Here is a 9,403-nt window from a genome sequence, read left to right as displayed (position 1 = left end):
TGTTTTTGAATTGAATTGAATTGAATCAAAGTATAAGGCATTTCCCCACTTGTCAGACGAACAGCTGATTTCTCATGTTTACATTTTCTCGGCATATAGTGGTAGGGTAAACATAGCAACAACATTACGCATGTTCAATGACCACACAGGAAAAATTTATTACAGCAAATGTCCTGTAAAAAAGTTGTAAACTAAAAATTAAATGTCACGTAATTTATTTTTCGACCTGTAAAATTACGGTAAATGTTCTGCTCCTTTTTGTTACAGGACATTTGCGTAATTTTACAGGAAATAATTTTTGCTGTGCAGATAGTTATGAAATAATATTGGCAATGCAATTGTAGTGGTTTTGCAAGCGCACCTTGGTGGGAAGAATTTAAATTCTTTATTTAATTAATTGTAAATTCATAACAAGTTAAGACATGAAGTATTTTAATGATTTTAATTAAAGAATTTTTTAAAAGAAAGCATTGAACAGTGCTTATCATCAAAAATCAAAATGGCGACCAGTTGGTGTTTACATTTTTCAAAACAAAAACAAAAAGCTACTCTACCACAATCTGTCTCAGGAAATACTCTATTGCGGACTCAACTTTGTATTAACGCTTTGCAACACCAGAAAATGACGTTTCAACCGAAGAGTGCAGGAGTTTTTATTTTTTCTTGGGCTGTGTAAAGTATAAAATGCTGAAGGTATTTGACAGCATTGTGCGTAAGTGTCTATACGATAGCATAAAACACGGTATTACCCGCAGTCACGGTATTATGACAAGTTTAGGAATTCTCTACTTGTTTATTCTCGACATCATCAAAGATCATGAGAATTTGACCAATAGAGGCAGATTGGGTGACCTGTAAACTATTTATATTGGTCAATAAATAAGATTTTTTGCCTGTACCAGTACTTGTGGTGTGAAAAGGCTTATAAAAAACGATCACATAATGAAAATTAATTCTTCGACACCAGGAATAGTTTGTCTGATAATAGCAAAAAATTACTCCCAAAAAACGTTAGATGTATATGCTACGGCTTTACCACACCATTTGGTTAAAAAGTGTATTCGAAATTATTGAACACCCTGTATGCTCAAATGAATTCAAATGAGTGAAATCCATTGAACTCACGAGCGAATTCAAAGATTTGATGATTGATGAATTGATTGAAATTTTGCGATTCAAACCTGATTTTTTTATTCTCAATCCAAATTGATGGTTTTAGTTTGAAATTTGGTTCTTGAAAAAAATAGCAATTTTGTTCAATAAAATATAAAAAAATTATTCCCTGTTTTCTTTTGAGAAGATTACATGTTTTTATCTGTAAATATTATGCAGATAAAAAAATCCATTTTTTTAAACAATCACTGATTGTTTTTGGTTACAAATTAATAATTTTGAAATTGAAATTCTAATCAAAATTATACGTTTTTAATTCCTCAACAAAACAACAAAAGTTTTCTTGGTAGTTTAAAGCTCATTTATGCTCATTTATGAGCTGAAACAGTATTTTGTATATTGTATTGTAGATTAAATCAATGAGTTCACATTTTCTTATAAACTCTAGTTTTTTTTCTTTGTTTTTTTTTTAATTTTTTAGCACTGATTGTAAAGTTGTTTCTTGTAATAAATCATTTCTTTGTGTATCTGTATCTAATTCTGAATAAGTTCAAATATTTTTTAAGGAATTTCAGCCCCACAGGGCGCATTCGTTTAAAAAAAATCGATATGAATTTTGGTTCTTTTTGGGAGTTTCAATACGATTTTTGAAATGTACTAAACAAATCAATTTCTGAATTTAGATTTCAGGTCAAAGTTACAATATGAGCCAAGAATTTTAATTTTTTTCAGAGCCCCACAATCGGCAATCTAGTTTTATTCTAGTTTTGACGTTTTGGGTTCCAATCTGAATTCATTATTTAAATTTTTATTTAAAAACCTACATTTAAAACATTTATTCTGAGTTTCAATCCTGGATCTATATTTTAAAGTTTTATTATGTTTTAATTTTGTAAAGAATGAAGTTAAAGAGCTTTAAATCTGAATATGAAACAATAACATAGGATGATTTTAATCTTTTTTTCAAAATCTGAAAATAATTATTTTAAGGCATATGAGTTTCGAAAATCATGGAAATTTGTTTCAATGAAATACAACACCAAATTTAAATAATGATTTTAAAACAGGTTTTTCAGCGTTTTTATCAGCTTCAGCTTTGAATCAGATTAATCTGATTCAAAATTTAATATTGATTTTTAACCATCAAGTGGGAATTTTATTCAAATAGGTAGCAAAATTTTGAAACTGTGATTAGTTTTCGAGGTATTGGCATCAAGTTCTGAGTCAGGATTGTTACACTTGAATAACCTTCTTCAATCATCACAATAATTTGAGATTTAAAACAAAAATGTACCTATATAGGTATATACGGACGATAGTATTGACGAAAAATTGGCCTCAGCCATAACCTCAAATTTTGATTTGCTGGCGGCCTCACCAGTGATGCTAGGTTCGTTACTAAAATTAGTATTTGTTTGTTTTAAACTGATTATAATATTTCTGAATTGATTAAATTTATAACTATCAACAACTTAACATTTGAATTAATGACGGAGCGCTCCTGAATGGATGAAGATAAGCCATCTTTTGCTAATGAATTTTCAAGGTGAATTCAAAACATCTAAAGTATATTTTTATGAACTGCTTGGTAGGTTAAAAAAGAGTTGTTTCTAACTTTTAAACGAATACAAAGTCATTCACTGTTACAAACAAGTAAATTAATGAAAGCCCCGTCTATGTTGACTTTGAAAATAATTACCTACATGCTCTGATTATTTAAAACATATCAACATAATTCGCTACATCGTTCAAGTGTGCGATACAGTAAGTTGTTATTTCATGTAGATAAATGATGCGTTTAATTTCACATTCGAATAGAAATCTACGGGAAAGTTGCTAATTCTCAGTACTGATGAAAATGTTTTTCAATAACAATGCAATTGAAAAAAGGTAATCATTTTCCAAATATCAATGCACTTGGCAGCCCTGAACACCCAAAAAATCAAAACACAAACATCCGTGTATCGCTTTTCGACAGGACGAATTTGTCGATATTAGTACCGGAAAATCGCGTTTATCGTGCGCCCTTCTCAAAAATCGATTCTATTCTCCAATGGTTTGAGGTTAGGGCTGAGGCCTCCTGCTAAGGTGGTGTTCGTGTAGAACTGTCAATATATTCTAATAGAGTCAAAAACCCATAGAGGGGTTTTAACAATGATCCCCCCTCCCCCTGTTTTACGGGCATCATGTAACATATTATGATTTACAGTAATTTTTATGAAATAAAAAAAAAAAAAGTAGCATAAGTTTGGGAACCAAAATTTCACATTCGTCTAGTTAGAATCCAACGGGGTCTGTATATCAATGTGTTCAAAGTTCAATTGACCGCTGCGAAAAATGACTTTTTGATCCCATATGTTTTTTCGATGCCTTTTGAGTTACCAAGCATCAGTGTAAAATTTTAGATTATTTGGTTGATTCCTGAGTTAGCGCAACACTTTTCAATATTGTATGGAAATTTGTATGGAAAAAGAAATTTTTGCACATTAAATCATCCAGAAAATTCAAATGAGCTTGAAATGAAGTCGGTCTTTAATTTTTAGTTTTGACTATTCTTAAGCTTTATTTTTTGCTAACATCACAAGCAGCTAAGAATTTCATGTAAAAAGTTATAACCATTTCAATATAAGAAATCTGAATCCATTGAAAAGTATTTAAAATTGGTAGACTTTGCTTGCTACAGCTGTTAAGAATGGCATGAAATGTTTTTGCAGAAGTTGTAAAAATCAATCAATTCTCTGGCAATGCAAAGCAGTTTTTTGAGATTTTTTATTTTCATCCTACGGTTACACAGCTTTCAAAAAAAGCAGACAAAAATGCAAAAATAGATCATAAAATAACTTTTCTGGGGTATTAGATAGGTTTATACTTCGTTCACATGATTGAATGTTTTGGAGCTTTAAGTACATCTCTGGCGATTTTTGAATGAAAAATGTTGATTTCCCTTACAAATTTCCATACAAAATTAAAACTCGTTGCGCTAATTCAGAACTTAATGGATCGCTTCCAAAATTTTTATTGTTATCTCTTGCAGCAAAACAAACAAAAAAAAGTTATGGTAGGTGTGAAAAATTATAGAATTTGGAACTTCCATACAAAGCTTGCAGCGGTCTAGTGTGTAACTTTAAAAAATATGAGACGAATGATGGTTAATCAATCAATTTATCTTACTTATGTGATAGGTTTGCAACTATTTTAAAAGTTTTAAAATGAAAAAATACTATCAGTCATAAAGGTTATGGTCATGTCATTGGTTGATTTAAAAAAAACCGCCTTTAATCTTTTTCGAACAAGATTGTTTTTTGTTACTTATCTTAAACTTCCGAAGTCATAAAAGCAATCAATTCCTTATCTTAGACCAAGCCCACCGGGCGTTTTTATTTCGATCGGTTTTTAAGATGGTTTGATTGGTTGCGGTTTTATCTATTTACTGATTTTCGCACCCATTGTTGCCATCCAGGTTGGTATTTGTGTTTGTTTATTTTCTCAGACCAAGCCCACTAATGGTTGCTAAACCTCGATTCGAGTTCATTCAGCAACATATTTATCAACCCATCATCGCACCAACAGTTGCTAACTTGATTCGAGAAATAGCATTCGAGCAGTAGGTTGTTACAGGATGCGTTTATGTAGCAACCCGGTAGCAACGCAGCCGGTCGTTGCCTTCAGAAAATAAACAAACACAAATACCAACCTGGATGGCAACAATGGGTGCGAAAATCAGTAAAAAGATAAAAAACGCAACCAATCAAACCATCTAAAATACCGACCGAAATAGCAACTTGCGGTGGGCTTGGTCTTCATAGCGACGACCAGCTGCGTTTCTACCAGGTTGCTACATAAACGCATCCTGTAACAACCTACTGCTCGAATGCTATTTCTCGAATCAAGTTAGCGACTGTTGGTGCGATGATGGGTTGATAGATATGTTGCCGAATGTACTCGATTCGAGGTTTAGCAACCATTGGTGGGCATAGTCTTACCAATAGAAAAATAACATCTCGGTAAACTCGATACTATTTTTTGTCACTAATTTTCATTTGAGCTTTTCCTTGTGGTTTCTGCTCCCCACACAAGACTCCGTGGCGCAACGGTAGCGCGTCTGACTCCAGATCAGAAGGTTGCGTGTTCAAATCACGTCGGGGTCAAATGCAAGAGTATCTACTCTTTTTTTCAACCTTTTTTGTTGATTGAACTAATCTCATCTTGAAGCATTAGATCAATGTTAATTAATAAAAGATATAAGCAGATGCATGTATGTTTTGCTCTCATCTTTTTTTTCCAAAGACTTTTAAAACTTCTTTCATACTTCTGGAAATGTAAAAACCAAAATTTCATTAGTTTGCAAAAGTTCACCTTACTTTCATATATACATCAAAGACATTGGAAAAAATGCATAACTGCAATGTGTCAAACGGACATTAAATTTAAGATTGAATTATGTGCACGAATTTTTTCCAAGTTGAGGCGACAGATTTCCGTTCTCATAGGCAAGCCAATGAGCGCCCCTGCCTGATAGTTTGTTGACACTCCCGGCGTCGAGCATTTCTTTAGCAGTCTAACTATTCCAAGGGTAATAAAGCAAATTTATGAACCGTCTCTAAGACAGCCCTTCTCCGAAGTCACGAATCGTTGAAAATCGTCGAGATCAGAGTGTCGCGAAAAGATGACAAATAGTTCTTTTTACTTATCCCTCCGGGGCCCTTCTAGGCAGCCGGGATGCTGATGCGAGATCCTCCAGGAGGATTTTGAAACGGTCAGCAACCATTCTCACAAATATGTCTCTGCACATGTTTGAGCGACCCCCACGGAGCGTTTGTGACACTTTTCTCGAATCGTTCCAGGTTCAACAGTTTCCAAAGTGATGAATGACAGTTCGTGAAAGACATTTCCCAGCATCTTCGACTCGTTTCGGGTAATGATCAGCACAATGAATATTTAACAAGAACCGCTTTCGGAGGAGAGAGAAGTTTTTCCTTTATCTCCTCTGCCCCTGAGACTACCCCGAAATGACAGCGTAAAGTGGGCCCTTAATCCTAATTCATGACCTGGAGGCATTTCCTCCGTTTTCGTACTTTTTCTTCCTCCGACTCCCCTTTACTTGGCTTGATCGTTTTCATCGTTTTTGATGGGCACTGAAAATCTGAACTGAACCAACTATAACGGTGCTGATTCGTCCGAAATTACTGGAGCGTCCGTTCCACAGACATTAAAAAGCAGTTTAAAAGTTGTAGCATTAATTTTGAATTGTCCGCCCCCAATCCTTGGTGCGAGCTCGAAAGGGCGAGACTGCGAATCGGGAGTCCTCTTACCGGACACCCTCTTCCTCTCCCAAGAAGACGACTCCGTTCCGTTATAGTTTCCGCTCGTTTTTCTTTTGTTTGTTACTTCCGGTATTTCCGCGCCATCGGCCAATGGCAGTAAGATAAGAACTTTTTCCAGAACGACGGCGTCTTATTGTTCGGAAACCCATTGGCAACGACGCGTCCCCAGCGATATCGAGATTGAATTATAAATCCCATCTTTCGAGTGGGTTTCTCCCGAACGCTCAAAGATGTTCCTCCTACGCTTGGCTTTGATTTTCGACGCCCGTCTTGCTGTCAATAAAACCCGCGCGGCAAAAGTAGCACTTTACTGCTATAAAATATTAAAACAGATTTTATTGAATTTTTCCTCACAGTGAAATGCAAGATGGGGTTACCATTTTTTGACGAAGAAACATTCCATTCGAGCTTAACATTTTCGAAATGAAAAGTTCTGTGCAAATTCAAATGTATTAAAACAAACCTGTTTAAAATGGAAGAAAATATAAGAATATGTAGATCTTAGGATAGCCACAGTTGGGGTTGAGCTAGTTCAAATCGATCATCCTTTGATGATCAATAATGAATTTCTGAAATACCAACCCTGGACACTTTATTAAGGAACTTAGCTTGTTCGATGTTCAGTCTCAAGTCAGATCATGCTCAGCATAAGGTGCTGGTATAGAATAACGACATGGTCCAACGTGTGTTCCAAAACATTTAAAAAGTAGTAGAATTTAACTTTCGTTTGAATGCCCTAACAAGACCAGGTTAATTTTCAGACGTGAAATCACTTGACCAACTTTATCAAAGCTTATTTCCCATAAAAACAAAAACAAAAATATTATCACCAATTAGGCTGGAACAAATATCAATTTCTTCTTGTGTCACCCCTGATTTAAATGAATTTTGACAAATAAAGGATTTGAAATTTGATCAAGCCTTATTTTATTTTTACAAAAACAAATCATTATGTGTTGAACCTTTTGTCATCCAAATTAACTGGATACCTAATAATATTTTTGATGCGAAGGGATATAATAAATTTTATTTAGTGACAGTAGTGCAAAAGAAAATGTCACCCAGTCAACGATTGATTTTTTTCGCGGTCGTATTTATAAAAAAAAACATATAAAATAACTATGTATTAAAAAAAAACAACAGAGCTCAAGTGCTTTTTTCTCAAAAATAGGTGAAAAGGACAGGGCTATTTTGAAATCCTTCTTTTGTCACTTGGAGTTGAGACATCACGAGGAGGGATATGAAAAAATATTCCAAATTTTCAATAAATTGGAACAAATTGAATAAAACCTTGCATGCAGAAAACTCCTATACAATCTACATAACACAAAATATTTTTCAAAAAATCGGGGTTTTTCAGATCGAAATTTTGAAGCAAAAATCTTGAATACAAAAGGTGATACAATTTGCATGTTCTAAAGCAGGCATGTCAAACTCGTTTAGGTACGCGGGCCGCATTAAAAAAATTCTATGACGTAGAGGGCCGCAGCCAAAATCAGTTAGAAAACATAACATACCGTCAACTGGGGCAACATGCAACACTTTTCAACTTCAATGGCTTCTAAAATCTTAACGCTTACAGATAATCATACCTCTTTTACATCAAAAGTTTTAAGGTTGATGAGACAAGAAACTGACGTTGTCAGAAAAATTATTGGTTTTACCAGTTATTTTTAAATTTACAAAATCATGCGATTTTCACCCTTCTAAGAAAAAGGGGTAAGTTGCAACAAACTCTGTAATTAATGAAAAATCAAATGAAAACGTTTGAAAATTTAATGTTTTTGATACATTTATTATGTCATAACGCATAAAGCACCAATTGCAGTATTTTTTTGTTTTGTTCGAATTAAATTTTACATTTTTTCTGTCAAAAATGTTTTTTAAGAAAAGAGTGTTAATCTGCTGCATACATTTAGGGGTAAAAAATACTACAAAATATTCTATTATCTTAAATCATGTAAATAAAACTTAGGATGGGTAAAATTTTAATGTTACCAAATGCATAATGCAAAACAATCATATCCCAGCATGTGGAAATGCGATTTATGAGATTTAGTTCTGGTTTGCATTTTGTTGCATTTTGCCCCAGTCAGCTAACTGAATTATAAAAATATTTATTTAAAAAAAATTGGTGATTGTCCGAAAAATATTTATACACCAACAGTGTTGGTATTGGATAATAAAAGCAATATAAAGTTTGTAAGTGATATCATTAAGCCAATCTGTCATACGAGGTAAAGTTTTTTACGGCATCGAAAAATGTAAAAAATTTAACATCTATTGCTCGATTTTTTAATTTTTTTATGAGAATCAAAAACTTTAAAAAACTCTTTCAAGATGCTAAAACTATGTCAACATCAATTTTTATCATTCAATGATAACTTTATTACAGTATGTTGAAATTAAAATTGAATGAGTGTTGTGGTATACAAATGTTGCATCTAGCCCTGCTTTTGCATGATGCCCCGTTTGACGGTATCTATTAGTTTCGCGGAGATTAGATACGATACAATGGAATATAGTTATAAGTAAACTTGGAATGAAATTTTGCGTTAAGTTTTTATTAAAGCTTTTAATGTTTAACATTCTTATATTTTAATGCATTAAATCTATTGTCCTATATTATTAATATCAGGTTGAAGTTAATTTGTCACTGACACTTTCATTATTGATGGTAAATTTGTATCAGATAATCTCGAACGATGAGAAGTTTTTGTAGCTTTCATTATGAAAAAAAACTCCTCACATAGATACATAGGTACTTGCAAACATAGCAAGAATTCTGGCAACAAATTTCCGTACCTCAACGTAGCGTTCAGGCAAATAGCTGTAAAATTTTGGTACAGCCACTTCAGTGTATTTTGCTTTTAATAAAGAATTGCACTGCAGCTCTATCAACTCTAGTTGCAAATTATCAGCAGCATTTTCAGGAGCAAACGAAAATGGAGATAAAAACAACGAAA

At 33.4% G+C, this 9,403-nt stretch overlaps 1 protein-coding gene and 1 non-coding gene across 10 annotated transcripts in view; one reads left to right on the top strand and one right to left on the bottom strand.

Moving 5' to 3' along the window:
* The window catches only part of LOC129753543 (protein winged eye-like), a 531,910-nt gene that overhangs the window by 422,998 nt on the left and 99,509 nt on the right, over window positions 1-9,403 (bottom strand). The gene's annotated exons all lie outside the window — the stretch shown is intronic.
* Trnaw-cca (transfer RNA tryptophan (anticodon CCA)) lies at window positions 5,190-5,261 on the top strand. The gene has a single exon. It is a non-coding gene; the product is annotated as a tRNA-Trp (tRNA).

Source organism: Uranotaenia lowii, chromosome 3, assembly GCF_029784155.1.
Source record: "Uranotaenia lowii strain MFRU-FL chromosome 3, ASM2978415v1, whole genome shotgun sequence".
NCBI lineage: Eukaryota > Metazoa > Arthropoda > Insecta > Diptera > Culicidae > Uranotaenia > Uranotaenia lowii.
The sequence above is the reverse complement of the archived record's forward strand: the minus strand, read 5'-3'. Positions and strand labels throughout refer to the sequence as shown.